Below are 13,745 nucleotides of genomic sequence, written 5' to 3' on the forward strand. Positions count from 1 at the left end.
TTGAGTAGTCATCGTTTCTGTCTGTTAAGCATGATTGTGGACATTCATCCAACATGAAATAGTCTCATTCTCAAGTCTTCCAATCAGATACAATTGTTTTTCCATTTCCTTTTCTGCTATTGAATGTTCTATCCTCTCAACGTTTCTTTCCTTTAATATATCTTCTTGAGTTCGATGTAATGTTAAAGTAAAACAGTGTATGGGTAGGTTTATCTAGATTAAGAATTTCAAAAAATTATTACAGTTCTTTGGAATTTGCAAGAATAGTAACTCATGCTTCTCTTCTTTGGTTGATGGGAAATGCACAAACCTCCGAGACATTTCGAAAATTTTCTTTTTTATGATTTTTTTTTCTCCTAGAAAACTGCCATTACTATATTGAATAAAATATTGAGGTAATATTTTGATAAGGATTTTATTGAGCAGAAGAGACATGTATGCCATCATTTATTAATTAATTCAACACATACTTATTGAGCTCCTACTTTATACCAGGTCTTAACATGATTTCTTTCTCGCCTAGGCTTATCTGATATTATGTAGAGTAAACCTTTGCTCTCTTTTTCCTGTGTATAAGATAGTGGTGAGCATGTTTTAAATAAACTCTTTGAGTGAAATAAAATACAAGCCACAGAGTGGGAGACAGTATGGGAAGAATATAATCTGACAAAAGATGTGCATACAGAACATGTAAGGAACTCATAAATAAATCAAGAAAAAGACATTCAGCCCAACTGAAAAACAAACAGGCAAAATGGTTAAGCAAGCACACTTCATAACAGAGGCTATCCTAAAGGCTAATAAACTAAAGAAAATATGCCAACCAATTTGAGTCATCAGAGAAATAAAAATTCAAATTATGAAATACCCACCATAATATCTAAAATTTTTAAAGAAAGAAATGGCGATACCAATGGTAGGCAAGGCTGTGAAGCAACGGGGTCCCTCGCACAGCTCTGATGTGGATATAAGTTGTTACAACCATTCTGGAAAACTGTTTGGAAGTTTCAAGCTGAACATACGCAAAACCTATGACCTGGTAATTCCAGGAGAGTGGCACACACATGTGTAGTAAAAGATATGCATCGGAATGTCATTAGCAGCATTGTTTGCAAAAACGCCACAATGGAAACAACCCACAAGTCCACTTAGAATAGGAGTAAATTAATTGTGGAATATGCATGCAAGGAATGCTCTGCAGCCGTGGAAAACGATGAACTATCACTGCATGCAACAACATGTATACAGCTCGCAAACATTAAGCAAAACAAACTAGTCGCAAAAATTGTACAATTCCATTCCATTTATGTAAATTAGTTAAAAAGCAGTCAAAACTAATCTATAGAGGCAGAAACAGCAACACCTTTAGGAGGGGTAATGACTAAAAGGGCATGATGGAAACTTCCAGAGAGATCGTAATCCTCTTTCTTGATCTGGATGGTTTTACACAGGAATGTACACTTTGTAAAATGATTGTGATTCCTCTACATTTCTGGTCATGTGCTCTGCCCCAACACAATACTTGAAAATTGAACTGACTGTGCTTCATAATAGTTAACAATAATACTGATACATTGTCTATCATTTCATAAGATCACTTTATTCTAGATAAAGGATTTTTTGAGGCTCTTCACAAGGTATGCAGGTGACTTTCCTCATTCACTCATTCACATTCTTACCATAATATGTAGGTGAAAGGACAAGACTTAGGTAGTGAAGAGGGGGAAGTGAAATAATCTAATAGAGTTCCTGCTCCAAGTAAATTCATTTAAAGCACAAAACTTAGTTCTGAAATTTCTTGAAGATACCATCAAAAGAGAAACATAATGGAATACAATTTTTTTTTGTTTTGCTTTTACCTGATATAATAAAGAATATCAAAAGAAGAAAAGCTTTTTTTTTTTTTGCTAGCTCTTAATGTTGAGGAAATCATGTTTTATTTGTTTTTTCTTTTTTTAAATATAAGGGTCATTAAACAACATAATGCCTTGATTTATGGCTGTTTTATACAATATACATATACAACCAGAAAAATTCAAATCAGGAATTACGTTGCCTATTTATTTAATGCTTCCTGACAGTAATAGTTTACATTTAATTTCTCATAGATACCCAAATCCTATCATGAAATACAACTGAAATGGCCAAACTCCCTGGAGAAGAATGTTTCCCTAAGGATTCTGGGAAAGATGTCACTCCCTCTTACTTTTCGACAGCATTTTGAACAGAATTATTACTTAATTCCACAAGTACTTATAGATTGCTTATATTTTGTGTGACAGGTGCATAAAATAATAATGAAAACTAGAGCCTTTCCAATGAGAAAAACACTTAAAAATTAGGTTCTGGTCCTTTTTTCCATGCTGCTTTTGTTCTAGCCTGACATTTACTCAATAGAATGTACACTGCTTAGGTTCAGTTCATCTGTCAGGTTTTTTTCTTTAATATATCATTTTCTTAAGTTCTACATTTAAAATAGTGGGAGGAAATAAGTGAAATAAGAGAGACAGAGAAAGACAAATACTGTATAATTTCACTTATATGAGAATCTAAAAAACAAAACAAGTGAGCAAACATAACAAAACAGAAACAGAGTCATAGGTACAGAGAACAAACAGGGGAGGAGGGGAGTGGGGAGCGGAGAGCAATAGGGGAGGCGGTTAAGAGGTACAAACTTCTGGTCTCCCAATAAATGAGTCATAGGTATGAAATCTACAGTGTGGGGAATATAGTCAATTATTACATAATATCTTTGTATGGTGACAGATGGTAACTAGATTATCATGGTGATCGTTTTAAAATATATAGAAATAACGAATCGTTATGTTGTGTACCAGGAATTAACATAGTGTTATAGGTCAATTATACTTCAGAAACAAATTCATAGAGTATTATGAATGTTCTATATTCATAGAGATTAGATTTGTGGTTATCAAAGGTAAGGGGTGGGGAGAAGGGGAATTGGATGAAAATGGTTAAAATGTACAAACTTCCAGTTATAAATAAATACTAAGGATAGAACGTGCAATGGAGGTTGTTGAGAGAGCAAATCTTAAGAGTTCACATCACAGGGAAGGAGGTTTTTTTTTAGTTTCTTTAACTTTGTATCTATACGAGATGTTGGACGTTCACTAAACTTATTGTGATAATCATTTCAGGACGTGTGCAAATCAAATCATTATGCTTCACACCTTAAACTTATCCAGTGTTGTATGTCACTTTTATCTCAATAAAACTGGAAGAAAAAAAATAATGGAAAGAAAATAATGGTATGATTTAAGCTCAGCCAAAAATCACATCTCTTTTGCATTCATTTGTTTTTCAAAATTGAACGTCAATCATTTTTCACCTTCTGTGAGGTGGGACCAGAGACTTAGCTCACATTCATTTCCTTAGTTTTCTTCACTCAGAAGCTGAACATGCAATTATAAAGTGGTAGGTTTTGTTCATGATGACACAGAATGAAATAAATGCAAAAAAGGGGGTTATATATGTATGTATAGTATATATAAGTTATATGTATATATAGTCTCTCAATATAAATATATACATGTAATTTTTATTTATATACAAATTTATGTATACTATATAACATATACACGCATATATGAAAAAGGGAAGTAAGGAGGATTGTTAGGAAAACTCATACTTTATTTTAAAATTTCATCTTCTTGTTCTCTAGGTTTATGTGATGTTTCTCTTGAGGTTTCTTACACAGTAGAGGGAAAATAACTGTTTATAAGCATAAATCTTTCTCTTATATTTAGCCCTAGTCCTTGGGCAACATCCTGAGACTTAATAAACTTGAATTTTGTCAGAAGAAAAGTGAAGGTAATTTAATGGTCAAGACCCTGTCATAGGAAATAGGTTCTTCTTGGAGCTCTCTGAGATTTAAGTTGGTGAGCTTCTCTCTGGCAAAAGGCAGTCAGAGACCAAATAGAAGAGACACTCTCGAAGCCAGTGAAGGCAGAAGCTATGAAACCACATTCAGTTTAAAAGTACTGCTTTTATGGAGGCCACTTGCTATAGGAAAACTTAACGTAGTGGAAATTTCACTGGGTTTAGAAGACATAAGTTCAAATCCTGGTTCTGCCATTTCTACCTGAACAATGTTGAAGAGGACAGACATTTCCGGACCTTGGATTCCCCATTGGAAAAGTTAGGAATTAGGACAAAAGATTCAGACAGTCCTTGATGCTTCCAAAGTAATGCTACGCATTCCAACACATTCAAATATCAGCAAATTAAAATAAATGAACAGATATCTTCTATGTTCTATTGAGTGTTATAATTGTTGCTGCTGGAATACAAAACAAAACAAAAAACCAACCAAGAACTCACAAAAATACTCTGGTCTGCTCATGAAGGGCTCATAGTCAAAAGAGGCAGAATTTAAGAAATCCAGCAAGAAATAAAGTAGATGTTAAAATAAAGTTTGAATTCATATAGTTCTGTTTCCTGCTTTTCTTTCACTTGCACGGATTTGTATCAAGAACTGCAGTTCTACCAATTAATTTCTGTGTAAACTCAGGCAAGTTGAGCTTTGCTTCTCTCAACTGTTAAAGAAGAACACATACATCCCCCTTGGCAAGAGTTAGTGAAATTAAAAAAGATCTGTAACAAATGCAAAGCCCTTATCACTGTATCTGTACTTTGTAAGTGTTCAGAATGACTAGTTCCTTGCCTTATCCAAACTTATCATTTTTTAAAAAAATTTTTATTGGAATGTGGTTGATTTACAATGTTGTGTTAGTTTCAGGTGTACAGCAAAGCGGATCAATTATACATCTACATATATCCCCTCTTTTATTTATTTATTTATTTTGGGCTGTGTTGGGTCTTAGTTGCGGCTTGAGGTCTCTTCGTTGTGGCATGCTGGCTTCTCTAGCTGTGGCTGAGGGTTTTCTCTCTCTAGCTGTGGCGTGCGGGGTCCAGAGCGCGTGGGCTCTGTAGTTCGCGGCATGCGGGCTCTCTCGTTGAGGCACGTTAGCTCAGTAGTTGTGGTGCATGGGTTTAGCTGCCCCTCGGCATGTGGGATCTTTGTTCCCTGACCAGGGATCAAACCCACGTCCCCTGCATTGGAAGGCGGATTCTTTACCGCTGGACCACTAGGGAAGTCTTGATCCACTCTCTTTTAGATTCTTTTCCCGTACGGGTCATCACAGAGTATTGAGTGGAGTTCCCTGTGCTGTACAGTAGGTCCGTAACAGTTATCTATTTTATATATAGTAGTGTGTCCAACCTTATCGTTTTAAACAAATTATGTTTCGTTTACTAGAAAAGGATACCTAAGAGGTCAAAGATAATAATATAGAATCATTGGGAGACAAGGGCAATAATATAAGAGCCTCAGCTTTGTTGAAAGAAAACTCTTCTGTGCTGGTGGATTTCTGTCCCGGTCTCTCATGCTGTCTGGAAAGGCATGTCACTGTTCAGAAAGGAAAATGTGTGTAAGAACATCTCAGAGAGAACCTCTAACTTCTGGGGGAATCAGAGGAACACTGATGGATGGTGAGCCGAGAAAATCATCATTATTTCAAAAGGATGGTGATCCTTATTTTATTTTAAGGAAGTTGAACATCTGTTAACAACAAAAGTATGACTTAAAGGGCTTCCGTGGTGGTACAGTGGTTGAGAATCCGCCTGCCAATGCAGGGGGCACAGGTTCGAGCCCTGATCTGGGAAGGTCCCACGTGCTGCGGAGCAACTAGGCCCGTGCGCCACAACTACTGAGCCTGTGCTCTAGAGCCCGCGAGCCACAACTACTGAGTCTGTGTGCCACAACTACTGAAGCCCATGTGCCTAGAGCCCATGCTCTGCAACAAGAGAAGGCACTGCAATGAGAAGTCTATGCACTGCAACGAAGAATAGCCCCCGCTCACCACAACTAGAGAAAACCCCCGCGCAGCAACAAAGACCCAATGCAGCCAAAAATAAATATATAAATAAATTTATAAAATTTAAAAAAAAAAGAAATACGACTTAAAGATACAAAACTTTTGTCCTTGAACTTCACTGGCGAGCTTTATTACTTCAATTGAAATGTGTCCTGGTTAACGTTTAAGTACACTTTCTCCTTTCCATTTAAGGATGGGTTTTTAGAAATTTCTAGATAATATTAATTTGATTGCCTTATTATCATTGCTTAACACTTAGAGTGGTAATATATTTCTAATAGAACAGTAAGAATTCGGTAAATTAGTTGAAAGAATGGAAAACATAAGATTTGAATTTCTAACTACATTTTTCAGCTTACACCCACTTTGTCTGCAAAACACTGACTGTAACAGGATCAACGATACCAGTGATAACCCAAGGGGACTGTGATTTACACACAACCTTTAGCAATATCTTAAAAGAATAAAGTCAGATGTTTGGTTCATTAAACTCAGTATTTGTCTCTGACACTGTCTCTGACTCTGACACTAAGGGAATAATTTTAAAAGTTAGTCTGCTTTCTGAAGAAATCATCCATGACAGTCTCGAAACGCTAACTATAATTCTCCCAAATATCTTAGTTTTCCTTTAACATAATCTGTTACAAGCATATCATCCATTACTATGTAATGAGTATTATAGAATCTAATATTTTTTAAATTTTGGAATAACGTGTAATATCGATTTTTTTCTCCTTCATGTAAAGTACTTATTTTATCTTCTCTGTTTATCTCCCTTTCAAGATTTTAAGGTGTATCACTCTTTCTGGTACTTCCATTGTTCAGTTTAAGATGTTTTCCTAGAAGGGTAAAATTAAATTCTATTTCTCATTGCTCATGGTATTATAAATCTTTTTATCCAGAGGGCCCTACCGCACTGACATATTCAGAGAGCATGCTACAGTAACTTGTACTTCTTTTTCCCCAGTAGAAATCAATAACTGTGGAGTCCATCATCATATAACTATTATTCAGATTGTTTTTTCTCTCAAATTCCCAAAGTATTAGTGTTTACCATCTAAATAGCTTTGCTGTATCTTCCTGTAGCTCAGGGTTTTTTTCTGTTTTTTGTTTTTTTGAAATGTCAGTTTGTATGGCAGAATCTGCAAATTGCATTGCCTCAAAGAAACCACTATCATCCCATCCTTCCTTTTACTAATGGAATCCCTGAGTTTTAGCTCAGCCCATTTCCCAGCTCTCTTTGCAGCTAGATGCAGCCATGTGACTAGGAGTTGTTCAAGGGCATACAGCTGGAAGTAATGGGTGTGAATGCTGCATCATAATTTGATGAGAATATTGCTCATCCTCCGGTTTCCCTCTTTCCTTCTTACTGGCTGGATTGTTGGTGTGATAAGGTCATGGAACAAGATAATAACTATTAGCATCTCTGGATGATGTTGTGGAACAGGATTCTGGACGGGCTGTACGTCTCTGGATTGTTATGTGGGAGATAAGTGAACATCTCAACTGGTTGAGCCGTTGAGTTTTGGTTTATCTTTGTTAGAGTAGCTTGGCCTATCCACTGAATAAGGCACTGTATAAAACTGAAATGTTTTTGCATATTGCTCTAGATTTATGAAGTGCCCCAGGTACCCACATTCTTTATATTTTTCTCTCTTTCGTTTTTTTTAGCCTCTCTCTAAATGAGTTAAGCAACTCGTTGAAAGACAACTGAGGGTACACACCGAAATATATGTTAAGTTTCTTTTTGGAAGGAAAAAAGATTTCAACAGGGCTTCCCTGGTGGCGCAGTGGTTGAGAGTCCGCCTGCCGATGCAGGGGACACGGGTTCGTGCCCCGGTCCGGGACGATCCCACGTGCCGCAGAGCGGCTGGGCCCGTGAGCCATGGCCGCTGAGCCTGTGCTCCGCCACAGGAGAGGCCACAACAGGGAGAGGCCCGCGTACAAAAAAAAAAAAAAAAAAAAAAAAAAGATTTCAACAAATAAAACAATAAACCAAGCCACTTAGGCATTCTAAGAAAATCTATATACCAAAACTTCTTGACATTGCTTGCAGCAGTTTCCAAGGGGTTACTGAATCTAGTTAATGTAAGAGCAATGAAAATGTAATCAATAAAATAGAAACACATGGAAAAGTGACATAATATTTTTGCATAAGTGCATTTTGAAAAGGTTAGTAATGATTTAATATGTTAATCTCACAGAGGGTGACAAAGATGAGAAAGAACAATGTCTCTGTTTCTTGAATTAGAATATTATGATGGTTAATTCTGTTTCAAAGAAGAGATATTGTGTACGTCCTGATTTAAAAGTGTATCATAGATTAGACACTTGTGTATTTGCGAGCAGTCTGGGGAGATAAATGCTTTGCTTTCTGACAGAATTTGATTCCATTTCTTTCAGTATTGTAATATAAATTGCAACTTATTGGACATATTTTCCTTCCTTCTTTCCTTCTAGACTGTGGCCTTCTTGAGGCCAGCGTCTGTATTGTTCAGTGCTCCATCCTCAAAACATGTAGAATTAACCGATAGATGAACGAAAGAAAAAATATATAAGTTATTTGTTGTCATGGGGCTTTGCAAGGGAATCACTTTGATAATATCAACTTATTTATGATGAAACGGGTGATTATTTTAGAAATTTAACAAAACTCTATTTGAGTTCTATGTATTATAGTACATCATTTCGTTTTGGGCATTATGGAGGCTTTAAAAGTTACATCAGTGTGAGAACAGCATTAGTCCATGACAAAACTTCAAAATTGGCCCATGATACCTTTATTTATTTAGTTTTGTGTCTTGCAGCCTTGTCCTGCCCTCTTTTGGACCAGGTGGTTAGTACAGACTTCATCCTAGACAGTCCTGGAGAGGTTGCTCCTGCTTTCTGTGTGTCCTCTGTTCTCTCTCCCGGATACCATTGAAACTTTCATCCTATCTCAGCCCCTCAGGGTCTCTGTTGCAGTATTTCAAGGTGAAATTAGATCACAAGAGCCAACAGGATTAAGATTACTAATAGTAGACTGGGCCAGGGCTTTCTTTCCTTCTCTCATGGAAGATTTTATTTAGCCAGAGACATTTTTATGCTGTAATTCTGTCTTGATTGTTAATTCATCATAGGGACTCCATGATGGTAGTTTTAGACCTGATGAAACATGCAGACAAGGAAGGGATGTGTGTGGTTATGTGTGGAGAATCTCAAATTTTGACCATGTATCTTACTAGTTAAATGGTAGGCTGTTCTGCTTGGGCTGAACTCGCTAAATCTGTAAATTTGCCATTATTTGCGTCTAATAAAAATGTTGAATCACGTTTTGCAGAGAACACAGTACGATGTGTCTCTCATATGACATTTTGGACGCCTCGTGCTAGCTTCCTTACAAATAAAATAGTGATAACATACCCGCACAACTTGAATTCTAAAGTTGTTATGTAATTCAGATGAAAAAAAAGAAGTAATTTGTGAACCATGGAGTGCTATAAAATGAATAGTATTGTTTGTGATTAAATACAATCAGAATATAGTTTTACATAAAGACTGTGGCATAGTTTTCCTCGGAAGACTTTCAGTATGTTTAACTTCACCGAGTCTAGCTATTTGTTTCCTGGCGACTACTAAGAATATAACTGAATGATATAAATACCCAAGTTCCATCCTGCAGACTTGCTATTTGATGAGGTATTTGCATTATCGTGAGAGAAACAGTATAGAAATGAAAAAAAAAAGACCAAAAATTCCATGTAGTATACTTTACAGCTGCCGTCAAACTAAAAATCCCAAATACAGATGCTAATCAACTTTTAACGAATTATTTAAATAAAAGTAATGAATATTCAGATATGCTGCAATCAGTAGTTCAGTAAACTATTGCTGAGAGAATCTCTAAATCCTATATAGTAATAATGAAAAAGCTTAAAAATTCAGTTGTTCCAAATTTATGTAGAGATCTCAATTTCTACTTCCTACCAAAACCTTTGTCTCCTGTTACTGAACTGCCCTTAAAAACCAAGCCTCCAGGTTTCCAAGATTGGGAAATCTGTTGGTACTTTGGAGATTCCCACCCTTAACTCTTTTTTTGTAAGTTCAGCTGTTCATTGCAAAGAATATTTGTTACATTTGGCCAGGATTTATGTGTTTTGAAAAAAGAAGTTTTGTCATTTTTTGTCTTTTAGAATATCTTGTCTGCCATATTTTCAAAATCAAAAACCACCATCTTCATAAAAGAGAGGGTGAATAACTCTTCTTCCTGCAATTGAATGTATTCTGGAAGGATTCCACTTTTCGACATAAGCAGTAGGTTTTAGTGCATTTTACTTAAGTGTGCACTTATAAACATGGACTGGTGGCTCTCTGGCTCACTCCTACCCAGTACGGTTTTTACAGTGATGGATATGGCTTATAAATCTGTGTTGTCCAATACGGTAGTGATTTGGCACATTTGACTATCGAGCATTTGAAACGTGGCTAATATGCCTGAATGTTTAATTTCATTTTGAATAGTGATATGTGATTGGTGGCTACCATATTGGACAGTGCAGCTCTAGACATTTATATACAGAAGCTGATCTAGCGGGCAAGAGAAGTGGTTTTGACTGCAGCATGGAGAACAGTGGGAAAGAAAAGGATTAAATTAAGCACTAGCAAAAATACTGACATGAGTAAACTGGAATAGTGGGGCTATGGTGGCAGAGAGAAGCTGGAAGTAAATTGGCACAATTAAGATAATGAAAATCGACAACAGTTGTTTTCAGTGGGTCTCAAATGTTAAGATGATCAGAGTCACCTACAGGGTTTTAACAAACTACCAGACCTCAAGTGCAGAAGTTCTTTCTTTTTTTTTAAACTGCAGTATAGCTGATTTACAGTGTTGAGATTATTTCTGGTATACAGCAAAGTGATTCCGAATATAGCTATTCTTTTTCAGATTTTTTTCCATTGTAGATTATTACAAGATACTGAATATAGTTCCCTGTGCCGTATAGTAGGACCTTGTTGTTTATCTAAGTGCAGTTTCTGGTTCAGTAGGTTTGGGTTGGGGTCCGAGAATTTATGGTTTAAAAAGTTTGCAGGTGATGCTGATCTTGCTGGTTTGAAGACAGCGCTTTGAACACTATGGTTGCTAGCTGTAGAGTTGTTGAGTTGTAGAGTTGCTAGATCCAGTGTGAAGGCTGCTTGCTGGAGAGTAACACTGCTGCGTGAGCCCCGTGGCGTATTTCCGCTGGAAATACTCTTGCTTCCTAGCACCCAGAAGAGGATAGCATGACTTCCCCAGAGAGTGACTGAAAACTTAGTTAAGAGGTCAGATCTTTCTGCTGTTTTGGACAAAGACAAACTGTGTACCTTTTGACTTACATATTTATAGACTTAGACCCAATTAATAATTGGATTGATTTAATAATATTATTATACATTTATGAAATTAACTAATTAATATACTTAGTAAACTATTATCTATTCAATTATGATAAATTTTCCATGTTTACCAACATGGTCAATGTAGTGAAACTGTTAGTTACCTACCCAACCCTTGGTTCTTCCTAACATTAACACTGATTTAAAAAAAAAAAAAGTTCCACTTCTTTCATGAGCAAAGATGACCAAATTCTTAGTTTCAGGGTTAGGTCTTAAATTGTTTACATTTCTTTGGAACTAGTTATGTTAAAACTAGTTTCTTTAAACTAGCTATGTTAATTTCATTCTTCTTGCAAGTGATTGGTTTAACAGTGAAGTGTTTAACCCAAACAGTGAGAAGTTTCTTTCATTGTAAGAAAGAGGCACAAGAGATGCTATTTTCCCCCTGGACTTGGTAGTTTGGTTATAAACCCTAAATTACTGCAGCCCATCAGTACACAGCCCCTAACTGTGATGTTTAGGGTGTGAGGATCAGGAGGTTTTTATTTGTTTTTTTTAATCCTTTTTTTTTTTTTTTTTTTCTAAATCACAGAGGTAAACAGAAGTATCTTTTGTTCCTCTTGAAGCTGTTAATGGAACGATGTCAGGAATTAATTCAAGAAACCCGTTCTTTGGTGTTAGTAACAAGAAATGATATTTACTAATGACAGAAAAGTCTAGAGGACTATTCAGAGATTTCTCTCCACCTAGTTTACCAACTGAATTGTGAACTCTTTTATAGATAAATACTTTTATATAGTGTCTGATAAAGTTCTTGGCATAATAATTTCACAATAAACTCTCATGCAAATGATATATGGACAAATAAATAAATCAACATTTCTTCCTTAGCATCCTAAATAGATTTTTAAAGGAATGTTACTAGTTTATGTAAATTTACCATTGCTTTGTTTGCTGAATTATACCAAGATTTTATTCACAAGATTTATCATGAATATGTAGAAATGGCAGGATTATTTCTTGTTCCAGGCAGCTATGCTGTTATACTACATCGAATTTGTTTCCTCTCTGACTTATCTGTATAGCAAAATGACAATAGACATTACCTACTTCCTCTTCCTTCTTTTTCTTATCAGATCAAATAACAAAGTAGAATAAATGACAAGAGAAACAATAGGATTGCCATAACCTCAGGTTATATTTTTCCAAAAAAATGAAAGTCCTCTAATGTGTCCTTTGGTGTGATATAGCACTAACATTTAAAATATCCTTTTCCTTTGCTTCGGCATTCTATAGCCCGTCAAAAAGTAAATTTGAGGTGATGTCATGTAATGTCTGGTGGATGATTGGGCTACAGAAACATTGCCATTGACTGGCCTATCTCTAGCTTCATAAGCAGTACCACTTACTTCTAGATGGCAGACAAGTTATATAATCAGCATGAGCTGTTTAAAGTATAATTATAAAGAGATCATAACTGAAAATGGTTTGTTTCCCAAATGTCTGGATAGGTATTCACACTGTTTATCATCTTGTATCTAATTTTACTACATTAATCAGACATTTCTCAAATTTAAGTCTTAATTTATGAGGTTGGGTGGTAACCAAAAAATACAAAGGAAAATCAGCTATAAAATATTTCATAATGTAATTTGCTTTATTTTAAATTGCCATGTGATTAAAAGTTATCCACCAACTACAACTGAATATGTGTAAGGCACATCATCCTATTTTTTTGGACTTCTTATATTTTTAGAACATTTTTCCTAATTACTCATTTCTATAAATTCCATCCATTGATTTTCTTTTTCCTGTTCAGAGGACGCATGCGGAACAGTTTGCTTCCCATTTCCAGTAATGCCCCTCTAGCCAGCCAGTAAGCTTGGTGTTCTTGCCCCGCTCCCAGCTCTATTGAGATATGATTGACATATAGCATTGTAGAAATTTAAGGTGTACACTTTGATAATTTGGTACACGTATACATTGTGGAATGATTGCCACAATAAGATTAGTTAACACCTTTGTCACTGTGTAGAATTACCATGTGTGTATGTGTGGTAAGAACTCTTAAGATCTACTCTCTTAGCAACTTTCAAGTATATATAATTCACTATCATTAACTGTACCCGCCATGCTGTACATTAGATCTATAGAACTTATTGCATCTTATAACTGAAAGTCTGTACCCTTTGACTACCTTCAACCATTTCTCCCAACCCCCTATCCCTGACAACCAACAATCCACTCTCGGTTTCTATGAGTTTGTTTTATTTAGATTTCACGTATGAATGAGAGCATATCGTATTTGTAATAATGCCTTCAGATTTCATTCATGTTGTTGCCAGTGGCAGGATTTCCCTCCTTTTTTAATGGCTGAGTAATATTCCTTTGTATCAATATATACACACCACATCTTCCTTATCCATTCGTCTGTTGATGGGCCCTTCGGTTGTTTCCATGTCTCGGCTGTCGTGAATAGAGCTGCAATGAGCAAAG

The sequence above is a fragment of the Kogia breviceps genome, chromosome 1 (genome assembly GCF_026419965.1).
Source record: "Kogia breviceps isolate mKogBre1 chromosome 1, mKogBre1 haplotype 1, whole genome shotgun sequence".
Classification (NCBI taxonomy): domain Eukaryota; kingdom Metazoa; phylum Chordata; class Mammalia; order Artiodactyla; family Physeteridae; genus Kogia; species Kogia breviceps.